Here is a 23,197-nt window from a genome sequence, read left to right as displayed (position 1 = left end):
GCTGTGACCTCGTCTCCTGCTCCAGTACGTAGTCCACTAAGACTTCTGCATTACTCCACTTACTATTCCTTCATCCCTTTCACTCATTTCACAGTGATATTTCACACATGTGGAAACAAAAATTTAAGGACATACAGTGTAAACCAATTTTTATTGATTCTCTACTTTTTGTCCCAACAGACTGTCTGACAGTATATACAACAAGTCATAACCAACCTTCAGTTCAATCACGGTGCTAGAAGTCAGATACAAAAATAAAAGAATTACATTGGTTGTAATTCAGAATACAGGAAGATTACCAGTTTATGAATGAAAATAATTTTAAGAGAATGTATTTCCAAGAGGACAATAATCTGATAGTTCAAATTCTAATTCATCTAGAACTATTCCTCATGAATTAGAGGGAGAACCTGATAGTTTTGTTAATTCTTTATAATAGGAATAATTTATTAGGACAGAATTGCAGTCAATAAGCATTCTCCATAATTGAGTCTTAAGCTTCTGAATTTGTCAACAATAATAAAGTGTGCAATTAGAAAGTAACAGGGGAAATAATAATAGTAGTGTCTTTAATGAAGATGAAGACATTTTTATAAACCCTATGTAATTAGTTTTTGTGTTCTAGCAAATCTTTTTGAGTCCTGCAAAATTGTGGGCTATATCATATCTGAATATTATTTATACCTTTCTCTCTTATCCAGAGCAGTTCAGAAAGATAGTTTAAAGAAGACTGGTGAGGTAAAAATAGAACTGAAAACTGAGAAGTTTCCTTTCCATTGTCCAGAAAAGTGATAATGGAATCCCGTACATAATCTACTATTTTTCATCATGTTGTCATTCTGTGATCTAATACCAGATTAGTCAGTGGAAGATTTAATCCATTGCAAAGAGTCAGACACGACTGAGCGACTGAACTGAACTGAATGGACTTAATGCCCCTGAACAACAGAATCACTGAAGGAAGTTAGGTTAGGGCCAATAAGTTCTTGACAGATTCAAACACTATCACTGGAAATATTAATGACATGTATATCATGCATTTGGCCAGTTAGCCTGCTTCAGTTTTATATGAACAACTCCATCAACACTGTACAATATTTTACATAAAAGGGAAAGCCATAATTTATGTATAAAGTGCAGAGAGAACATGGTCTTGGGAGGTAGGCAGATTAGAGAACCCTGCACCCTTTTTCTCGGAGAAGGCAATGGCAAGCCACTCCAGTACTGTTGCCTAGAAAATCCCATGGATGGAGGAGCCTGGTAGGCTGTAGTCCATGGGGTCGCTAAGGGTCGGACACGACTGAGTGACTTCACTTTCACTTTCACACATTGGAGAAGGAAATGGCAACCCACTCCAGTGTTCTTGCCTGGAGAATCCCAGGGACGGGGGAGCCTGGTGGGCTTACGTCTATGGGGTCACACAGAGTCGGACACGACTGAAGTGACTTAACAGCAGCAGCAGCACCCTTTTTCTGGCTTCCAAGGTGGTGCTAGTGGTAAAGAACCTGCCTGCCAATGCAGGAGACATAAGAGACACAAGTTTGATCTCTGGTTGGGAAGATTCCCTGGAGAAGGGCATGGCAACACACTCCAGTATTCTTGCTTGGAGAATCCCATGGACAGAGGAGCCTGGTAGGCTACAGTCCATAGGGTCACACAGAGTTGGACAAGACTGAAGCGACTTAGCACACACGCACCCTTTTTCTAGATGGAGAATCTGAAACTCAAAGAGGTAAATGACTTATCTAAGAGGAGTTAAAGATAGAGTTTCAGGACTGGGTCTTTCAATGCAAAATCTTTCAATTTTCTTTAGTTGTTGAATTTCATCTCACACCAAACATATACTTTTGGCTTCAAATTGAGTTACAAATTTATTAAATATCAAATTCTGTTCCCTCATGTACAGATTCACAATAAATTTATCTTATGATGTGTGCAACATAGTTATACCTTTCTGAATTTAAATAACTTTCCACATCCTTTATACATTAGATATCCAGGTATATGCTGATTTATAAGATTCATGGTTGAAGGATGGTATATCCTTTACTTAGGGAGCATCCTTCATGGCTTTCAGAAGGTTGTTCTTCAGATATATGATTCAATTAGAAAAGACTTAGAAAAACTTTTCCTTCAATAGCAGCCTAAAAGAAAATTATTTTAGTGAATTGATACCTAGTTTTAATGGAAGTAGCTTTCTCTGCCACAAACCACTCTCCTGGGGTTGTGGCATTAAAAACAATCCAAAGATTCGAACAAATCAGTGCCCCTGAGGTCCAAAGTGCTGATTGTTGAAGATACAAATTACCATAGCCAAGAACACTGTTTGAATAACTTCAGACCTAGAGGAAAATGCACCACACAACTGGCATCTATTAGGCCATTTGAAAATGTTTCATTTAGCTAAATCATGAAGATAATGTATTGGCAACGTAGACGGGGTCAGGAAAGGATGCAGAGAGAAACATAAATATATCTTCCTTAGCCTTGAAGCTTTCATGGAAGTTGCTAGAAACATCTCAGAGGTTTTCGTAAAAATGCCGACTTGTTTCATAAGATAAATCTGCTCAGTCTGGCCTGGTATTGAAGAACAGACTAGTTACAATCAGTTTTCCTGGTGGGGGAAATTTCATCCGTTTTAGTGTTGTAAGGAAATAGCTTAGAGAGTAAAGAAAGTTTTCCTTCCTTATCTCATAAAAATATACAGCTGTGATGTGTGATTTTTGAGAACCTGGTGATGGCTTGAGGACATTAGACCCAGTTCAGAGAGCCTAGGTGTTTGAAATTGAGTTTTGATCTTCTTGAGGCAAACTATTCAGAGATTTTCATTTGGGTTTTAAATATTGATATTAATTGATTAAAGTTATAAATTTCCAAAGCTAATTTTTTCCTCATTTTTGAGTTCTGCATACAAATCTTATTTTCTTTATAAATCTAATAGATTTTAGTAGTCTTTCATAAGACTTTTAAATAATGTGTAGTACCATTTGCCAAATTAGTTAATTAAACACCTTCAGATATTTTTAAACTGCATTTATATATTTAATATATCATATCCATTTTCCTTTCTTAAATATTTTAATAGTATGATAAACAAAACTTCTTGAGTATTAAATAATTCATAATAAGTTGAATTTATATATATTGTGAGCCAAAAGTTCCCTTAGATGTTCCAATATCAGGTTTGATGCATGATACAGGGTGCTCGGGGCTGGTGCACTGGGATGACCCAGAGGGATGGGATGGGAAGGGAGATGGGAGGGGGGTTCAGGATGGGGAACACATGTATACTCATTGCGGATTCAAGTCAATGTATGGCAAAACCAATACAATATTGTAAAGTAAATTAAATATATAAATTAAAAAAAAGAATGCAGTGAAATTTTAATTAAAATCATAAGTATAATCAGTTATTCAATTCCACATTGTATACTGAATTTACAAGGCTAAGTTCTCTTAAAATAGCAAGTACATACATACCAAATAGGTACAAAAATATTACATAATTCGGTTCTCCCAAACCTTTATTTTCTTCATTCTAAATATCCTCACATTTAAAAGATCTGTACTTACTGAAGAAAATAGTGATGCTTCCAAATTCCTATGGTTACTGACAAGCAGAGATGTTAGTCAGGTATGAGAACCGGAGCTGCAGGTCTTTGGACCACCCTTGCTATCGTTCTGAGTTCATTTAGGCCTCAAATGATTCTACTGAAAAGGGAATAGGTCTCCCAAATCACGTTACCTAATTTTTTGTTTTTCAAAAAATTAATCACTGCCCACCCAAATTGATCACTTACACTCCTGTGCTTCTTAAGACATGTTATAGTGCTTAGTACCTGAGCATGGATTCTGGCATCAGATTACCTAGTTTCACATCCTGGTTCTACTACTTATTCAGTTCAGTTCAGTTCAGTCGCTCAGTCGTGTCCGACTCTCCGCGACCCCATGAATCACAGCACACCAGGCCTCCCTGTCCATCACCAACTCCCGGAGTTCACTCAAACTCATGTCCACAGAGTCGGTGATGCCATCCAGCCATCTCATTCTCCGTCGTCCCCTTCTCCTCCCGCCCCCAACCTTTCCCAGCATCAGAGTCTTTTCCAGTGAGTCAACTCGTCGCATGAGGTGGCCAAAGTATTGCAGTTTCAGCTTTAGCATCTACTACTTATTAGCTGTGTAATATTGGACAAGGATCTTGAAGTCTTGGTGCCTCAGTTTTCTAATCTGTAAAATACAGATAATACCAGAAATTATATTATAAGTTTGTCATGAGGATTAAATGTTCTAATATATCTAAAATTCTTTGACTAGTCCCTGGCTCATAGTATGTGTTCTGTAGGTGTTAACATTATTATCATTACATGTATTTTCCTTCTAGCTCTAAAAATCTTTGAAATGAAGTTATTACTAAGATGTGAATGTCTTTTTCATTTAAAGATTTTGAACTTGATAGAATCTTGCTATCTTTCATAATTATAGAACCATATAATTTCCTCAGATGTTAAAATTATATCCAATTTAATATGTTACTTTGAATTTGTCCTTTTTGTTGTCACAGTTTATTTGTTCTATTGGATAATTTTAGACTCAGCTCTATGCACTTAATAAATGACTGGCTTGAGTTATTTGACTTCTCCATGCCTCAATTAACTTATCTTTAAAATGGGGATAAATAGATAAAGATGATGTTATAAACACACAAAGGCATACACACGATGGACTGCTATGCAGCCATAAACAAGGATGAAATGATGTCATTTGTGAGAACATGAATGAATCTAGATGGTATTATGCTAAGGGAAATAAATCAGACAGAGAAAGACAAATACTGTATGATTTCATTTATATGTGAAACCTAGAAAACAAAACAAATGATCAAACATAACTAAACAGAGAGAGAATCATAGAAACAAAGGAATAATGGGTGGTTGCCAGAGGGGAGAGAGTGGGTAAGGAGAGAAATAGGTGAGGGAGATTAAGAGGTACAAACTTCCAGTTGCTAAATAAATGTCACGGGGATGAATTGTACAGTGTGGGGAATATAGTCAATAACTATGGAATATTTTTGTGTGATGACAGATGGTAACTAGACTTATCGTGATGACTGTTTTGAAATGTATGGAAGTACTGAATCATTATGTTGCATACTAGCAACTAACATAGAATTGTAGGTCAATTATACTTCAAAAACAAGCAAACTCATAGAAAAAGAGATCAGATTTGTGGTTAGAAGAGGTGGGATGGGGAGAGGAGAAGTTGGATGATGGCAGTTAATAGATACACACTTCCAGTTATAAGATAAGTAAGTACTAGGGATGTAATGTACAACATGATACAGATAGTTAAGACAGCTGTATGTTATATATGAAAATTGTTAAGAGAATAAGTTCTCGTTACAAGCAAAATTTTTTTTCTATTTAATTGTGTGTCTATATGAGATGATGGATGTTCAGTAAACTTATTATAGTCACTGTTGCATGATGTTTGTAAGTCAAATCAGTATGCTGTATAACTTGAACCTATCCAGTCCTCTATGTCAACTATTTTTCAGTAAAGTTAGAAGAAAAAAATGGAGATAATAATCCCTGACATGCTCTACCTACCTTATTCAATAAATATTAAGTATTTATTGAGCACCTACTGTGTCCGAGGCACTATTCTTGGTTCTTTGAATAAATGAATAAACAAAGCATACAAATACTCCTGCCTTCTTGGAGCTTAGTGAGGGTAGGAATGGCAGGGAGAAGGTGGCGGGGAGAGGAGACATAATGACTGAGTAACTTATGTGGTATACTAGGAGATGATAAGTGCTAAGGGAAAAATAGAACAGGTTAAAAGCAATTAGAAATTTGCAAGAGTGGGTTGGGAGCGGATTATAATATTAAACAATGCGATCAGTCTTAGGCCTTATGGAGAAAATGAGATTTGAATAAAGATGAAGGAGATGAGGGAATAACTCAAGACATATCTGAAGAAAGAACATTTCATACAGAAGGAGTGATGTATTAGTCAGTTTCTGCTGCAGCAACAGACAGCCCTAATACATCAGTCTCTGACAAGCACAAACATTTACTTTTTGCTCTTGTTGTGTGCCTATCGGGGACCTGCCTCGATATGGACCCAGGGTATCCTCGGGATGAACGGTGTCGGCGTCAGAGAGAGAGAGAGAGAGAGGGAGAGAGAGAGAGAGAGAGAGGCTGATGCTTCCTTGGTTTACGCAGGAAACCAATAAAACCCCAGCCCGGGGTTTGTTCTGTTTACGTAGGCTGCAGGCGCCCTCTCGAATCACTGGAGGCACCCCACCAGGGCACCCCCTCGAATGGGTCTTAGAAGCCCAGGCAGATAAGTAAACGCAGAGGGCCCAGCGCTCCAAGGATCTCAACCAGAAAAAGGAGAATAGAGAAAAGGATGGAAAAAGAGAAAGAACGACACGGGGAGACCAAGCTTCAGTGAGCAAGGTCCAAAACTTTATTTTCCAGTGCTGCTTTTATACCCTAAGTTGTGCACATAAAAAATAGAGAAAGAGAGGTATAGAGTCACGCCAAAATCATGCGGGGTCAGCAGTCTTGACCCTTATCAGGATCAAGGCTTACTTTTGTATGTCTCATGATATCATCTTCTGGCCAGGAGGCCTGCTAACAGTTTATGGCCCTCTCTCCTAACAAAGGTTAGTCAGCTAAGGTGATTTCCCTAAAGTCAAGTGCTATTCTCCAAAGACACATGACAAGGTTACATTCCTATAAGGCAAGGGTGTAGTGAGCTACAAGAAAAGAATTTATTAACTTAAGATCTGATGTGGTTAAATCAAAGGATACTGCTTATTTTCTCTATATGTGATTAATATATTTCCAAGGATACAAAAAATAGAAAATATGGAAACTTTGCAGCAAGCATTGACTCAACAATGAAATCTTTTTTAGTACTATTCTAATGATTTTAACTTCTTCAACAAATTCCTGTATTTTAGAATATTAGGCTTTCTGTCCTTGCATGGCTAGGAGGCTGTAAACAGTCACATTTGTAGTTGTAAGAGCCCGGACAAACTTGTCAGGCAAGTTAGAAAGCTATCAGAGGGGCTTGGATTGGAACACTCCTATTAAGCCGAGGAGAACTTTTTAACTACAGCTCTGAATTAATGTTTTCAGAGAAAGGTGGTTGGGGGGAAGCCCCCGTAAGTATTAGAGGTCTTGGTAAGAGGTGTAAGATAGTAAGGCAGTCAGACTCTGGTTTTCTTTGGGGTAGATGCTCGGGTAAGTCCAGAGGGTTCCTCGAGTCCTGATTAGCCTTTGCCCGTCAGGCCTCTTCCCCAATTGACCTTTGCCACGGGTAGGATTTCTCTCGCTGGCTCCCCGCATGTGGCCAATAGTTATTCTCATATTTCTTGAAATACTTTCTTCTCTCTAAATTTAATTATGGTATTTAAGCTTATCAGGGGCAGGGAAATATATTTCAGTACAGGGAAGCATGGCAATATTAGCGAGTGTGAAGGAAGTGTTAACACAGCAGGTCTGGTTGCTCACTCCTTGAATATCTCTAAGAGTCTTGGATTTACTCTTGGCCAACCCCTGGGAACATAGCTCTCAGAATGTTTTTATATCACTGATGGATTGATTATTTTGTTGTGTACACCTGGGATAAATAGACCATTCCATAGTAGCTTGTCAGGATTGCTTTGCACAAACAATAAGATTGATGATGTACACCTAGTTACATTGTTTTGGCCCTAAGTTTCAGTTGCCATGACTGATTGCTAGCGAGATGTGCCTACATGACCAACCTCCTACGAAAGCCTCAGATCCTGAGACTCAAATGGGTTTCCCTTGGCAGGGATAGTCCACACTTTTCCTTGCAGTTTTCTGCCAGAGGTAAAAACCCATTCTGTGGCCTTGGATGAGGAAAGGCATCAGAAGTCTATGCTGGACCCCTCTGGACTCTGTTAATGCATATATTTTTCCTGCTGCTTTTGCTCTGTATCTTCCATGATAAATCTTAGCCATAACCTGCTCTTGAATTGTGATTCTGTCTAGTGAATCATTGAAGTTAAGGAGGAAGTTGTAGGATTTCTCACACAGGAACAGAATCAATCATTTATACCACAAACAATAAAACAGAGGTTTAAAAGGAGGAACATATCTTGCATGATCAAAAGACAGCAAATAAATCATTGTAGTGAAGGGCATGAGATGGACAGGAATTGGAGATGAAGTCAAGAAGTACTGGGGTGGGAATGAGGATGATCACATAGGTTTTATGGGTCACAACAGCTGAAATGGGAATCCATAGGATGGTTTTGAGTAGAAGAGTGACACAATCTAAGGGGCAGGGGCAGATGTTTGGAAACTTATTAGGATGCTTTTGCAATAATTAAAGGGGGAGATCATGGTGACCTGGGTCATGTAGCAGCAGTGGATGTGATCAGATTTGGAGTATTTTGAAGATGATTTTTATGGATCAAATGAACTAATGGTGTTAGTTCTCTTTTGAATCAAGGTGTTGGGGAAGACTCTTGAGAGTCCCTTGGCCTGCAAGGAGATCAAACCAGTCAACCCTAAAGGAAATCAGTCCTGAATATTCATTGGAAGGACTGATGCTGTAGCTGAAACTCCAATACTTTGGCCACCTGATGTGGAGAACTAAATCATTGGAAAAGACCCTGATGCTAGGATAGATTGGAGGCAGGAGGAGAAGGGGAGGGCAGAGGATGAGATGATTGGATGGCATCCCTGACTTGATGGACATGAGTTTGAGCAAGCTTTGGGAGTTGGTGATGGACAACGAAGTCTGGCATGCTGCAGTCCATGGGGTCACAGAGAGTCGGACATGAGTGAGTGACTGAACTGAATTGAACTGAACTAATGGTGTATGCATGAGCTTGTCAGATGTAAGCACCATACACAGATGGGTGATGATTGTCAGGTCTGAACTACTGTTTTGGTTAGGAGGATGAATAGGGCCTGAGAATTCTGAGGGAAGATGAAAGCTTACATTGCCAAGGCTGCAGATGGGGCTTTCTTAGACCATTCATGAAGCTGTTGTGTCAGATAGTCTGTCTGTGGTCAGGCCTAGGCCACTTGCTCAGGCACATCAGCATGGAGAAAAGTCCTTCCTCTCCCATTTTCAAAGGGAATCTGGCATAATTAAAAGATAATTTCCCTAAGATGATGATCACATACTAGAATAGCATTTTTTCTCCCTTTACTCACTGGCAGGCACATAGCCAGTGTGGTTTCAAGGGTGGGTGTTTTCTGTCACCTTGTAGCATTAAAAACACATGCCAATGTCACATATATTCTGGAACAAGCTTCTGGGTTGAGGCCATCAGAAAGGTTTTAGCCTGTGTCCCACACTCTCATTTCTTTTAGCTTCTCTTGTGTGTTCTTTCTCCTTCCCCATTTCCCCAAACCACCCTTCCCCAACACACGCTAATAGCAGGATTTTGGAAGATGCTATTACTTCTTGTGCCCAGAGATTACTGCTAACTCAGACACAAAGGAGAAATAGGAGCTGAATTATTTCTATTGCTTCTGTTCCAAAAATATCACTTCCTTTTTGCCTAATGTGTGCAGGAAATATGTGGCTTGATATCTGTATAACAGATGCAAAAGCAACTCAGGTAGGGCAATAAACCCCAGGTGTGAGTGCATTTTGATGTATTTAGAATTGCTACAATTAGAAAACTCAACCCTGATAGAAGACCCAGAGCTAATTATACTAGAAAGAGTCAGGAAATTGGTTTACCAAAGAGAATTTGTGATATTATCCCTGTTGACAATTGGATTAGGGGATGTTCCCAGCTCTGTGGTTTACGGGATACTTTTCAACAAATCAGTAGCAAAAATGTCAAACAAACTCTTTTGTTCTTCACCTTGAAATAAAGCCACAGATTCTTTAGGGGATCTGAGTACAGCTCAGCAAAGCAAACAAATGTATTTAGAAAGTTGCCCAGCCATCAAGTTGCTTTGCTATCAGACCCAGGAGACAGGGACTAACTGTAGCTGGATAAGGCAGCTTGCATAATGACACGGTACTTAGGGTACTTCAAAGGGAAAGAGTACATTTTTCTGAAAATGTCACTTAGGAGACTTTCCATTTTGCACCATATAAACACATTTTTCTTATTTGATGCATGGTAGCACTACCCAAGTCTTCGTGATGTATAGGGACTGCTGAGGAGGAAAGCAGCCTTTGAGTTCTATTAGCTGTCAATGGTAAAATTAGTCTGGGAGGGGAATGAGAAGAAGGGGAAACATGGGGGTCACTTAAACTGATTTTCGCCCTTTATTTAGACCCAAAGTGTCAAAGTGAAGTAGACTTGGCCTCTAGCCATACTTCTGTTGCTGACAAGTTGTGTGACTTCAAGAAAGGCAATGGAGTTGTTGGAAACTTGGTTTCCTCAACTGTATTAGGGGGGAGGGTGTTAGTTGATTTATACACCAAATATTTATTTAGTAGCTTCTCTGTGTCAGGTACTGTTGTGGGTGCATGGGCCATCTCAGGGGACAAAAAGAGGCCAAGATCTCTGTTCTCATGGGATGTCCAATCTCATCACAAGTGGGAAGGCAAACAACAAATAATAAACATAATGAATATTTATATTATACTAGAAGGTGTTACATCCCAGGGAAAAGAGAAAGCAGTAGCATCAGGTGAAGGTTTTTTGGAGTGCTGGCAAAAGTGGGATAGTAAGGGTTGCAATTTTATGTAATCTCTAAGAAGCTTGCTGCTGCTGCTGCTGCTGCTAAGTCTCTTCAGTCGTGTCCGACTCTGTGTGACCCCATAGACGGCAGCCCACCAGGCTCCCCCGTCCCTGGGATTCTCCAGGCAAGAACACTGGAGTGGGTTGCCATTTCCTTCTCCAATGCAGGAAAGTGAAAAGTGAAAGTGAAGTCGCTCAGTTTTGTCCGACCCTTAGCGACCCCATGGACTAAGAAGCTTACTAGTTCTTAAAATCTGTGATCCTATGGTGTTTATTCATTTAATAATCATAATCATGGCAACTTTATATTAAATATTTACAAAGGAACTTAAAAACCCATCATTGCTTTTAAGATATCATTTGGGCATGAAATCTTTTTTGATAGCTTTGACTTTGTCCTCAGGATCCAAAGCCCTGTACAACTTATTTTCTCTTTTCTTTCTTGGGTTTCATGAAGATTTGTCTAATCTCCCTCCTCTTCATTTTCTTGGTCTCTCTGTTTCTGTCTCCGTTATAAGTACTTCTCCTAGTCTATTTTCATGTTCACTAGTTTCACACTGACCAGGTAAAGGTCAGGCTAGGAATTTAGTATTCTATTCATATTTATTAATTCCATGACTTAACTTTCCAGGCTTCTTGGCTTAATATTCCATAACTTCATACTGATGGGTTCCCAGCTAGTGTTAACATCCAAGATCTTCCAGTGAAAAAAACCATCAGTGGTTAAGAACTACTCATTCATGTATTCATACCTCTTGTGCCTGAGGAGTGTGTGTATGTGTGTGTGTGTGTTTAAAATGCATTTGAGGATAAGAAATAAAAATACTTTGTAATCAGTGATTGTGCTTCATATTGCTTAGAAGCCACTAAGAGGCCAAAAGATTTTTTTTGGAAGTCAAAACCTTGCCACATTTGCTCCATCCAACAAATTCAGTTATTTTGTCATTTATTTCTTCACTAGATATTTTTTGGGTATTAGGAGCTTTGAATTACTAGCTTTTATAACAGACACACCAGAAAAGAATTACAGTTTTCCCTTGGTATCTTTGGGGGATTTGTTTCAGAACCCCTACAGATACCAAAATCCATGGATGCTCAAGTCCCTTATATAAAATGGTACAGAACAGTTGTCCCTTTGTATCTGTGGATATGGGCTGACTATCTTACTTTTGAAAGTCTGCTAATGGGGAGTATCATAATACAAATAGTAACTAATTCATATGAAGATCAAATAGAAAGATATTGTACTATTAAAATATTAATACTGTTCAAGTACAGACTATCTTGAAGAACCTTATGAATCACTAATTATCCGTTCACTGTAACAGGCAACCTACTTGAATTCAATGATTGAATAAATTCCCACCAATTCCTATTGTTGTGTAATGTACCTGCCTCATTTATATATGACTTGCCTGTACCTACAGACATCTGGAAAACAGATCTTAATTATGGAAGATCTTTCCAAGTGGGAAAAGACAGATGGAGCATTAGTATTCTTTGATAGGGCTCAAATGGTACTCTGTACATGGGTTATCTATCCAAGGAAAAACTGTGGCAGGAAATTGGTGGAAGTCCAATTTGAAACAATTTTTTGTAGAGCTATGGCAAGTATCAGACACTTAATTACAAGATGACTGGAGTATAATGCATACATTTTATCTACTGAGGTTCAGGGTAAAGTCAGAATGCCTAGTCTTTGGGAGACATTGTTATAAGGCAAAGAATCTAGATGATGAGAGGTTGGGGCATCAAGGTCACAGTGGAACCAGCAGCTGAATGAACAGGCACTTTTAGACCTTCATGCTTGGACCAGGATTTGTCCCAGAGTCAGGGCTAAGGTTAAACTGATATGTGGAGATTAAATTAGGTTGCACACTTGAAGAGATGTAGAGTCACAGTGGGAAGTGGTAAAGCATCCACCTGCAGTGCAGGAGATGCAAGACACGTAGGTTCAATCCCTGGGTTGGGAAGATCCCTTGGAGAAGGAAATGGCAACCCACTCCAGTTTTTTTGCCTGGAAAATTCCATGGACAGAAGAGCCTGACTAACTATAGTCCATGGGGTCACAAAGAGTGGGACATGACTTAGCAACTAAGCATGCACACAGTGTCACGGTACTAGATATGCTGTTAATGCATCTAATATACTATATGGAATAGGAAGGAGTTGGTTATATGAAACATGGTGATTAATGGCACACATCATACATAAGGACTTACAGTAAATTCAGTTAACAAGGATTTATTGATCACCTAATATATAAATGAATTTAGATTTTAGAAGGTAAATCACAGAAGATTTTTACAAAGAGTACACATTGGAGAAGGAAATGGCAACCCACTCCAGTGTTCTTTCCTGGAGAATCCCAGGGAAGGGGGAGCCTGGTGGGCTTCTGTCTATGGGGTCACACAGAGTCGGACACGACTGAAGTGACTTAGCAGCAGCAGCAATATATATACCAAGGACTTCCATGGTGGCTCAGACGGTAAAGCGTCTGTCTACAATGAGGGAGATCTGGGTTTGATCCCTGGATCAGGAAGATACCCTGGAGAAGGAAATGGCAACCCACTCCATTACTATTGCCTAGAAAATCCTGTGGACAGAGGATCCTGATAGACTACAGTCCATAGGGTCGCAAAGAGTCGGACATGGCTGAGCGACTTCACTCACTCACTCACTATATATACCAGGCACTGATATTCAGTGAGGAAGAAAACATAGTTCTGGGATGATCACTATGTTATATAACACAGTGCAACGTGTATGAGCTACTAGAAAGATAGGTACAATCAGACCAAGTTAACTACCTGGGGAAGTAAAAGAAAGATACCAGTTAAGAGGTAATGTTTGAACCAGATTTTGAATGATTAGTAGGAATCATCCAGGATAAAAAGGTAAGGAATACATTTCTAGGGGACTAGAACAATATGTACAAATGCATGGAGTTAGAAAAGGACCGGTTCTGTCTGTTCAGGTAGGAATATACAAGAAGTTTATTTTTTTGCTCCCACACAACCCAAAGTTGTAGTTCTGGTTGAAGCGTGACTTCACTCCAAATGTTGATTTAAGAGCTTACATTTGTTGTTTCTTGTTATCCCATGATCTTTAACACATGCCTTCAGCATTGCTGTGCTCTTCTCTATCAACATGGCCAAAGGAGAAAGAGCAAGGAAATTATTTTGAGTAAAGATAGATGTCGAGGGCCAGGCCTGGAAGTGACACATGGCTCTTCTGCTCGTATTCCACTGTCTGGAATGCAGTCATATAGCCACATTGAACTATAAGGGAGGATGCCAAATGTAGTCTGTGTGCCTAGGATTAGAGGAAACAGATTTAATGAAGATCTTGCCAGTCTCTCTCACAGTTTTTCTAGTGCTTATCACTTAATGCTGCTGCTGCTGCGTCACTTCAGTCGTGTCCGACTCTGTGTGACCCCATAGACGGAAGCCCACCAGGCTCCCCTGTCCCTGGGATTCTCCAGGCAAGAACACTGGAGTGGGGTGCCATTTCCTTCTCCAACGTGTGAAAGTGAAAAGTGAAAGTGAAGTCGCTCAGTCGTGTCCGATCACTCAATAGACACTCAGTAAATGTTTGCTGAGTGAATAAATGGACAGATTTTTGTTTTGTTTTGATTTTTTCCTGATAGTGATGTTATCTTATTTCTTTTCATTAAAAAAGAAACAAAATTTTGTTGTAAATATAGAAATAATTCAGAAATGTGCAACACCAGTACTTTGTTACTATGGATGGATGTGGAGCAGTTTGACAAGTATTGGGAGGGTCAGGTAGAGGATAAGCAGTTAAGAGGCTGTGCTGATACCCCAAGGAAAGTTTTTGACTCAGGGCAATAGGAATGGCTACAGGAAAGGATGAATATGAGACCCATTCTCTGGGAGCGTTAAGATAACTTAATGGTGAATTTATTATGTGAAGGTGATGAAGAAAGAGAAGCAGAAGGTGATACTAAGGGGTCAAACTTGGTAATGGAATGGAAAATGTATCAGTTTTCTATTGTTGCCATAACAAATTGCAGCAAAGTTTCCAGCTTAAAGCAACGTCCATTCATTATTCACAATTCTATAGGTTTAGAAGCCTAGGTAGTCCCATCTAGGCCTTCTGTTCTGGGTATCACAGGGCTAAATCAATTTGGTGGCTGGCCTGAGCTCTTAGTTGAGGCTGTTGGGTAGGGAGAATCAGCTCTGAAGCTCATTCAGGTTGTTGGCAAGAAGTCGGTTCCTTCTTACTCTTTCTGCCTGGTCTCCTCCATCTTCCAGTCAGTGACAATGGGGATGACTCAAGTTCTTCTTACACTTTAAATCTCTCTGTCACATCTTTCTACTTCCTCTTCTGATTTTAAGCATTACCTTGGGCCCACCTAAACAATCCAGGACAATGTCACCACCTTAAGGTCATCTGGAAAGTCCTTTTCGCCTTGTAATATAACCGACATATTCACAGGCATGACACAAGGGCAAATGCCATGAGGGCCAAAATTTAGCTTACCTCATAGAATGTGCAGGAATTGTGGACTGGCTCATTTCTCAGTCATTCCAGCCTCCTTGGCATATGTTTTCCTGTACTGCAGAGGCTGGATCCTGTCCTGTGGCTCAGCTTCTGAATGTCATTTTAAAGAAGGAAAGAAAGTGAAGTTGCTCAGTCATGTCTGACTCTCTGCTACCCCATGGGCTGTAGCCTGCCAGGCTTCTCCATCCATGGGATTTCCAGGCAAGAATACTGGAGTGGGTTACCATTTCCTTCTCCAGGGGATCTTCCCAACCCAGGGATCGAACCTGGGTCTCCCACATTGCAGGCAGTCTCTTAACTGTCAGCCAACTTCGCCAATCAGATGTACTCATAAGAAACTTGAACTTGGAACTGAGGTAAGGGGGAGATAGGAGTGTGTGAGGTGAGAACTGGAGCAATGCTGGCATGGTTCTGGAACCAGCAGCTGGAGTAGTGACTTGTTTCAGTGGGTGGCTGTCACATGAGCCAGCTGATACACCAGACTCTCCTTGGATGTTTATCAGATACTACAAACATATGATTGTCTTTATAGGGGCCTGGCAATTGGCAAAGGTTACCTTATTTAGTGGAGGCAACTCTGTCCCCATTTTGACAAGCAAAGAACCAAGGGACTTGCCCATGCTCACACAGTGATCACAGAGCTAAGATTCAACTTCACATTTCTCTCCATTGTGTGAAAACCTGCTCTTTTCTTGTTGTTTTTAGATTACAATAATTTTCTCTAAAAATATATAGCTATATTCTGGATTCTGACCTTGATCTTATAAGGAACTCAGCTGTTTTCAGAGAGTATTTGCATCCATAGCTTCATTTGCTCTCAGGGGACATAACTGTGAACTCAGATTATGGAAGATGGGATGAGGGACCAATGGCAACTGGTCCTGAAACCTGCACTTTCCAGTTTAAACTGATTCTGGAAGGAACCTCACCTTTTTATTCCTGCCCATGTGGAGTGACCTCACAGAGACATTTCAGGAAGACTGCTCCCGGAGTACACAAAGCACCCAGATTTCATCGACAGCCATACTTGCTGCCATGGGAGATATATAAGGTGCTCTGGCAGGTCAGCCAGAAGGGACAATGAGCTGGACTGTCACATTTGTACGGTGACAGATGCCAATGCCCACACCACATGAGGGGGATCTCTGAAGCTGGAAGAGGCAGACAAATGCCACATTTTCATAATTTCCTTAAAAATGCAAAGGATGTTGCAGCGTTGTCACATCAGAGTTGCTGCTTTGTGAAGATTGGAAATTGCTTCTTTTAGGAAAGGGGAACATGAAGGGGAAAGGAGCCTGGCAGAGGTAAAAGTAGCCTCTGAATGGGACCACATGACTCAGTTTGGCTGTGCCCTGGGATCAGGGAACTGGAGGAGTAAGGAGGGGGCTTAGAAGGTGAGGCCTGACACCTGACCTTGGACCCTTGGACCTAAGGTTGGTGGAAGTTCTTGGAAGCAGAGCCTCTCTTTCATTCACCACCGTATTCATAATTAGAAAAGTGCCTGCCACATGGTAGTCACTTAATACATGTTTGCAGATTGGTCACTATAAACAATTGCTGGAGCTAGATTGTGGAAGAAGAGGACAGCAAGATGTAGCTCATGGGCCAAATATGGCCTGCTAGCTGATTTCTCAAATAAAGTTTTATTTGTACACAGGCACGTGCCTTCACTTCTGTGTGCACTGTGATGGCAGGGCTGAGCAGTCTTGACACAGAGAATATGGCTCACCCAGCTGAAAATAGTTTTTCTCTGGCTCTATGCTGTGCTTAATAGCTTGGTCGTGTCCGACTCTTTGTGACCCTATAGACTGTAGGCCACCAGGCTCCTCTGTCCGTGGGATTCTCTTGGCAAGAATACTGGGGTGGGTTGCCATTTCCTTCTCCGGGGGATCTTCCTGACCCAGGAGGAAACGAACTCCCATCTTCTATGTCTCCTGCACTGCAGGCAGATCCTTTACCACTGTACCATTTGGGAAGCTCTATACAGGTAGTTTTCTGACCTTTGGTGTCAAGCACCACTTAGAGAACATTCCCTCAGAGTAGATGGGAAAGATGCCTTTTCTGATTCCATCTCACCCTTCAGCTACCAGGACATTTCTTTGCCACCATTTCAAGAGAAACTCCTCGAAGCAGTTTTCTATATTATTTCTAATTCCTTTCTTCACTTTTTCTTTTAAATCCCTTGTACTCTGACTGCTTGGAGAAGGAAATGGCAACCCACTCCAGCATTCTTGCCTGGAAAATCCCTTGGACAGAGGAGCCTAGTAGGCTACAGTCAATGGGGTCCCAAAGAGTTGAATACGACTGAGCGACTTCCCTTTCATTTCACTTCACTCCAACTGTTACCTTCACTGAAATTGCTCCTGTCAAGATCACCAGTGTTGTGAAAACCATGGTCAAACATTCAATTCTCATGTTGTTTGTCTTAGCTGCAGCATCGGACATGGTTGGACACACATGGAATATTTTCTTGTTTTGCCTTCTGGGTCACCACGGTTCTGCTAGCTTCACTGGTTGCTAGCAGCATAATTTGCAGGTTCCTCCTTATCTGACTGGTCTCTTTTTAAAAACAATTATTTATTTTTTAATTGAAGGATAATTATTTATAGAATTTTGTTGACTGGCATGTTAATGTTGAATGCCCCAGGGTTCAGTTCTTGGTCACCTTCTCTTACCTATCTAAATTCCCTTAGTGAGTCTATCCAGTTTCATAACATTAGGTACCATCTATAACAATCATAACTTCCAAATTTCTATCTCCAGCCTGGATCTGTCCCAAACACTTAAGTTGGCTTCCCTACTCAGACATCTCCAATTTAACCTGTCCAGGCAGAAAGCCTCATAACCCCTTCTCAAACTTCCTCCTCCCATAGTCTTCTCCATCTGTTTTGATGGAAACCCCATCCTTGACTCCTCTTGTTCCCACTCCACATCCAGTCTATAAACAAATTCTGTTGACTGTAATTTAAATTATCTCTAGGTTTCACCCACTTCTCACCACCCCTTTTGTTAAAACCATAGTCAAAGTCACTGTCCTCTCTCACCTAAATTAATGAAACTGATCTTTGTTGTATCTACCTGTTTTCCCCCTTCATTCCCTTTACCTATTCTCAACACAATAGAACATTCCTGGTTAATTTAAATCACAAAATTCCTCTGCTCAGAAATTTCCAATGGTTCCCATTGTCATTGAGACTAAAAGCCAAAGTCCTTCTGATGGCCTCCATGGACTGATAAGATCTGGCCCCCTTACCTCTCTGTCCTTACATGCCACCACTTGGCATTCATGGAAATGCACTTCTGAGATCTGCTGCAGAGAGAACTGACAGCTCCAGCTGCTGGGCTCTGAATCCATTGCTAAGTTTATGCCAAGTTCATGTTTCCCATGGCTGCTCTCAGTCAGTGACTGAGCATGGCCAGAATATTGAGGCAAGTCCATTCCTAGAAAATGTGGGATTCCTGTTTTGGAAGGCTTTGGCTTGAGGCCTCCTCGTTGGCTTGTTCTGACTTTTCCTAGAACTGCACTGGATTCTGAGATTCTTCCTAACTTTCCCTCCCTCCTTCAGAAGGACAGACATTCATTATGCTGAGAGGCCCTCCCTACCTCCTCCAGCTCCTTCTCTCTTCTTCCTCACAAGGGTTTCCCCTGTCAAATATATTGTGAGCACCTCTCGGAACTATGTAAAATGATGACACATAATTTGTTATTTTAATTAAGCCATCGCCTTTCATTTGACATTTGTCAGTTATTTCTAATAAGTGAATTCCAGAGTTTATTTTCACACTGAAGTTTGTTGACTCTATTGAGTCAAAGATATGAATATTTCATATTAGGTGCAAATAAACAAAAACCCCAAATAGGAAAACCCAAACTCTGCCCCTCTGATAAGTAACTCCATTAGCTGAATCTGTCAAATATGAAATGATTGTTCCAGCTTGTATTTTTTTGTGAAACTTCTAAATGAGTAGAACAACTTCAATTTAGCAATGTAGGATTATAAGAATTACTGTGTTTATAACTGCAAATGAAGTGTCAGTATTGAAACTGATGGCAATTTTTATTCAATATGCAAAAATCCAAATAAATAAATTCAATTATTTTTAAACTTTGAAGAACTAATTGATAAAGACAACCACTGAGGAATGTGAAATTTTACTTAACGATGTTTTTGAAAGTCTAAGGTTATTGAAAAAATCTCTCTTTTCTTTCTTTTAACAATGAACATGTAGACTGAAGACCTATTCATTGACTTCCTTCAAAGTAAACTATAAACAATTGGAAATAATGAGTTATTATCGGGTATTACCTCTGCCTTTTCTAAAACCTGCTTGAACATCTGGGAGTTCATGCTTAACATACTGCTGAAGCCTGGCTTGGAGAATTTTGAGCATGACTTTGCTAGCGTGTGAGATGAGTGCAATTGTGCAGTAGTTTGATCATTCTTTGGCATTGCCTTTCTTTGGGATTGGGATGAAGACTGACTTCTTCCAGTCCTGTGGCCACTGCTGAGTTTTCCAAATCTGCTGGCATATTGAGTGCAGCACTTTCACAGCATCATCTTTCAAGACTTGAAATAGCTCAACTGGAATTCCATCACCTCCACTAGCTTTGTTTGTAGTGATGCTTTCTAAGGCCCACTTGACTTCACATTCCAAGATGTCTGGCTCTAGGTCAGTGATCACGTTATCGTGACTATCTTGGTCGTGAAGATCTTTTTTGTACAGTTCTTCTGTGTATTCCTGCCACCTCTTCTTAATATCTTCTGCTTCTATTAGGTCCATACCATTTCTGTCCTTTATCGAGCCCATCTTTGCATGAAAAGTTCCCTTGGAATCTCTAATTTTCTTGAAGAGGTCTCTTGTTTTTCCTATTCTGTTGTTTTCCTCTATTTCTTTGCATTGATCACTGAGGAAGGCTTTCTTATCTCTCCTTGCTATTCTTTGGAACTCTGCATTCAGATGCTTATATCTTTCCTTTTCTCCTTTGCCTTTCACCTCTCTTCTTTTCACAGCTATTTGTAAGGCCTCCTCAGACAGCCATTTTGCTTTTTTGCATTTCTTTTCCATGGGGATGGTCTTGGTCCCTGTCTCCTGTACAATATCACGAACCTCCGTCCAGAGTTCATCAGGCACTCTATCTATCAGATCTAGTCCCTTAAATCTATTCCTCACTTCCACTGTATAATCATAAGGGATTTGATTTAGGTCATATCTGAATGGTCTAGTGGTTTTCCCTACTTTCTTCAATTTAAGTGTGAATTTGGCAATAAGGAGTTCATGATCTGAGCCACAGTCAGCTCCTGGTCTTGTGTTTTGCTAACTGTATAGAGCTTCTCCATCTTTGCCTGCAAAGAATATAATCAATCTGATTTCGGTGTTGACATTCTGGTGATGTCCATGTGTAGAGTCTTCTCTTGTGTTGTTGGAAGTGGGTGTTTGCTATGACCAGTGCATTCTCTTGACAAAACTCTATTAGCCTTTGCCCTGCTTCATTCCATGCTACAAGGCCAAATTTGCCTGTTGCTGCTAAGTCACTTCAGTCGTGTCCGACTCTGTGTGACCCCATAGACGGAAGCCCACCAGGCTCCCCCGTCCCTGGGATTCTCCAGGCAAGAACACTGGAGTGGGTTGCCATTTCCTTCTCCAATGTGTGAAAGTGAAAAGTGAAGTCGCTCAGTCGTGTCCGACCCTTAGCGACCCCACGGACTGCAGCCGACCAGGCTCCTCCATCCATGGGATTTTCCAGGCAAGAGTACTGGAGTGGCTCGCCATTGCCTTCTCCGAATTTGCCTGTTACTCCAGGTGTTTCTTGACTTCCTACTTTTGCATTCCAGTCCCCTATAATGAAAAGGACATCTTTTTTGGGTGTTAGTTCTAAAAGGTCTTGTAGGTCTTCATAGAACCGATTAACTTCGGCTTCTTCAGCATTACTGGTTGGGGCATAGGCCTGGATTACTGTAATATTGAATGGTTTGCCTTGGAAACGAACAGAAATCATTCTGTCGTTTTTAAGATTGCATCCAAGTACTGCATTTCAGACTCTTTTGTTGATCATGATGGCTACTCCATTTCTTCTAAGGGATTCCTGCCCACAGTAGTAGATATAATGGTCATCCGAGTTAAATTCACCCATTCCAGTCCATTTTAATTCACTGATTCCTAGAATGTCTCTGTTCACTCTTGCCATCTTCTGTTTGACCACTTCCAATTTGCCTTGATTCATGGACCTAACATTCCAGGTTCCTATGCAATATTGCTCTTTACAGCACCAGACCTTGCATCTATCACTAGTCACATCCACAACTGGGTATTTGTTTTGCTTTTGCTCCATCCCTTTATTCCTTCTAGAGTTAGTTCTCCACTGAGCTCCAGTAGCATCCTGGGCACCTACCGACCTGGGGAATTCCTCTTTCAGATGTTCAAGCAGGTTTTAGAAAAGGCAGAGGCACCAGAGATCAGATTGCCAACATCTGCTGGATCATGGAGAAAGCAAGAGAGTTTCAGAAAAGCATCTATTTCTGCTTCATTGACTATGCCAAAGCCTTTGACTGTGTCGATCACAATAAACTGTGGAACATTCTGAAAGAGATGGGAATCCCAGATCACCTGACGTGCCTCTAGAGAAACCTGTATGCAGGTCAGGAAGCAACAGTTAGAACTGGACATGGAACAGCAGACTGGTTCAAATAGGAAAAGGTGTACGTCAAGGTTGTATATTGTCACCTTGCTTATTTAACTTATATGCAGAGTACATCATGAGGAACGCTGGGCTGGAAGAAGCACAAGCTGGAATCAAGATTGCTGGGAGAAATATCAATAACCTCAGATATGCAGATGACACTACCCTTATGGCAGAAAGTGAAGAGGAACTCAAAAGCCTCTTGATGAAAGTGAAAGAGGAGAGTGAAAAGGTTGGCTTGAAGCTCAACTTTCAGAAAACAAAGATCATGGCATCTGGTCCCATCACTTCACGGGAAATAGATGGAAAAACAGTGGAAACAGTGTCAGACTTTATTTTTTTGGGCTCCAAAATCACTGCAGATGCTGATTGCAGCCATGAAATTAAAAGACATTTGCTCCTTGGAAGGAAAGTTATGACCAACCTTGATAGTATATTAAAAAGCAGAGACATTACTTTGCCAACCAAAGTCCGTCTAGTCAAGGCAATGGTTTTTCCTGTGGTCATGTATGGATGTGAGAGTTGGACTGTGAAGAAAGCTGATCGCCGAAGAATTGATGCTTTTGAACTGTGGTGCTGGAGAAGACTCTTGAGAGTCCCTTGGACTGCAAGGAGATCCACCCAGTCCATTCTAGAGGAGATCAATCCTGGGTGTTCATTGGAGGGACTGATGCTAAAGCTGAAACTGCAATACTTTGGCCACCTCATGCGACGAGTTGACTCACTGGAAAAGACTCTGATGCTGGGAAAGATTGGGAGCGGGAGGAGAAGGGGACGACAGAGAATGAGATGGCTGGATGGCATCACCGACTCTGTGGACATGAGTTTGAGTGAACTCCGAGAGTTGGTGATGGACAGGGAGGCCTGGTGTGCTGTGATTCATGGGGTCGCGGAGAGTCGCGGAGAGCGACTGAACTGAACTGAACTGATCGGGTATTACCAATGAGTCATCTTCAAAAAATTGTTGACCACTCTTTATTCTAGCTTTTGGGTCAGTTTAATAGAAAAATATCTTAGATTAGCAAATAAGGCTGTAAAACAACAGCAAAAAGTTGTTAACACGTCACTAGTATTTACCCTTGTGAATCAAGGCTTTTCTGAGTCCTTAAAATTCAAAATAAAATATAGTAGATATCAGACTGATACAGTTATCATTTGTAATCTTAGTTTTGCATTTTTATATTTATTAAACTAGCTTTATTTTTGTACTTACCCTTAAATAAATAAATTATATTTTTATATAGTAATATCTAATGCTATTCTCCTTCATAATTATTTACACTTGCTGTCAT

The sequence above is a fragment of the Moschus berezovskii genome, chromosome X (assembly GCF_049115385.1).
Source record: "Moschus berezovskii isolate FMDL1 chromosome X, NW_MosBer_1.0, whole genome shotgun sequence".
Classification (NCBI taxonomy): Eukaryota; Metazoa; Chordata; class Mammalia; order Artiodactyla; family Moschidae; genus Moschus; species Moschus berezovskii.
Note: the sequence above shows the minus strand (reverse complement) of the source record.